This window comes from Palaemon carinicauda, chromosome 5 (genome assembly GCF_036898095.1).
Source record: "Palaemon carinicauda isolate YSFRI2023 chromosome 5, ASM3689809v2, whole genome shotgun sequence".
NCBI classification, from domain to species: Eukaryota; Metazoa; Arthropoda; class Malacostraca; order Decapoda; family Palaemonidae; genus Palaemon; species Palaemon carinicauda.
The window spans coordinates 183290862-183293361 of record NC_090729.1 but is presented as its reverse complement, the minus strand read 5'-3'; positions in this window follow the sequence as shown (position 1 = coordinate 183293361).

Sequence of the window (2500 nt, the reverse complement as noted above, 5' to 3'; positions counted from 1 at the left end):
GAGCGTCCCATAAGTGTATTGCCTTATTCCTCCATTGCTTCGTAAGAGCTTCGTTTGCTCTGGTCAACCTGATCCAAGAGACAGAGCATTTCCACGAGTGTCAGGTCAATGGTACTTCTGGTGCATCCCGTATCTATTAGGGACTGGATGCATTTGGTGCTATTGCCAATCAAACAGCTTAAATAATACTCCGGACCATCTGCATCAAATCTTCTTCTTCCTTTTATGGACAGTCTTACTTCGTTGCACCACGGAGCTCAGCCTGCACCGCTCACAAGCATCTTTCTTTCAGCAGAGGTCGTTCCACCAGTGGCTTTTTTTCCAAAGGGTTTGAGAGCCTCCTTCGAAATCCCTTTGAATGATCCTTCGTGGTTTGTTCCAGCTGATTACTTCAGAGATCCTACTTGCACTATCCACTCTCTTCCCTTTGAAGGTTTCCGCTTGACTGATACACGGGTTAACACGGGTCTTGTCATCGGAGATTTTGCAGGAACTCTGATGTAGCTTTTATTCAAAGAGCTTCCAAGGACTGCGTTGAGTCTTCTCCTCAGAGATCCTATACTGACCATCTCTTTTGATTCCTGGGGTCTCATGTGAATTCTGCAAGTTCTCCTCAGGGACCCTGGGAGGACAACGCCATTTTTTCAAGGTCCTCAGCAGCCACCACAGTATAATGGAAGCAATTCCAATCATGACGCCCTTCAAAGGAATTCCTAAAGCGGCTTCAGTGTCATTTCAGCTCTTCCGTCTTTCATTATATTTGGATTTCTTGAATTTTCTCTTTGTATGATGCCTTAAAGATGCTTCGAGGTTCTTCCTTTTATATCTTCCTGGCAAAAACTTTTTTCCACAAATAATCATAAAAATAGAGATTTTAATTTTCCATTTATCTTTGGTAAATCTTAAACTTTTTCTGTGATATAGCTGAAGTAAGGCATTTACTAAACACATAATTATTATTATTATTATTATTATTATTATTATTATTATTATTATTATTATTATTATTATTAGCTAAGCTACAGGTTGCCTAAAACCCTAGTTGGAAAAGCAAGATGCTATAAGTCCAAGGGCTCCAGCAATGAGAAATAGCCCAGTGAGGAAAGGAAATAAGGAAATAAATAAACGATATGAGAGATATTGAACAATAAAGATAAAATATTTTAAAAACAGTAACAACATCAAAATATATATTTCATATATAAACTATAAAAAGACTTAAGTCAGCCTGTTCAACATGAAAATATTTGCTGCAAGTTTGAACTTTTGAAGTTCTACCGATTTCACTACCCGATTAGGAAGATCATTCCACAATTGGTCACTGTTAAATAAAACTTCTAGAATATTGTGTAGTATTGAGCCTCATGATGGAGAAGGCCTGAATATTTGAGTATGCGTAGTATTACGAACAGGATGGAACTGTCCGGGAACATTCATTTGTTATTGTGAATTTTGTTTTACTTGATATAAAAGTTACCGAATGAAAACTCTAACGACAAGCTGAGAAAGTGCTACTGTAGTTGTTTCCTCCTCGAATAAGGAAAACTTGAACATAGATGATAGTTTAACTTTAGAAGAATTGCATGCTATACTTACTAACACACACTTTATGTGTGTGTATGTATATATATATATATATATATATATATATATATATATATATAATATATATATATATATATATATATATATATACTTACATACATACATACATACATATATACATGTGTATATATATTTATTTGTGTGTGTATTTATTCTATATGATAAAAACCGAGTCTGGCTAAGTATATATATATATTTATATAAAAAAAAATTCAGTCCCACTAAGCTCTCCCTGAATCCCCGTCCCTGAGGAATAGTCATACCCTGATGAGAGGGGGTGTACGTGTATATATAACTAACTAAATATTCAGTCGTGGTATTTGTCGGGTACAGAATATTAGAACTGTCAACCAAACTTTCCACAAACTTTTTAAATCTTCTGGAATTCTATATGAAGAAATTCACTTCTCCCCCCCCCCCCCTTAAGATTTATTCCCGATAGAGCGAGGTGATCATTTTTTAAAATCAAATATTTCCCTACGTTATCACATCTATGATGATTCTTTCAAAAATTTAGATAAATGCTAATTGAATCTTAAGAAAATTTCCACCGTTAATTTTGAGGAAAGTCCTTTCGTGTTTTGTTATAGGCCAAAGATAACCATCAACCTGTGTTTGTTCGTATCTTCGTGCACTGGAAATTACTTTAAAGGTTTAAAGGCCGCTCATGAATGGCAGAGGCAAGGGACAGTGACATTGTCTTAGCAAGCAGGAAAATGCCCCTAGAGACTGACCATATGTTAAATGATCAGCGCCCCAAGCCCCCTCTCCACCCAAGCTAGGACCAGGGAGGGCCAGGCAATGACTGTTGATGACTCAGCAGATAGACCTATAGGCTCCCCCCAAACCCCCCAACCTTTGCTCACAAGGACGGTAAGGTTGGAGACACTAATGG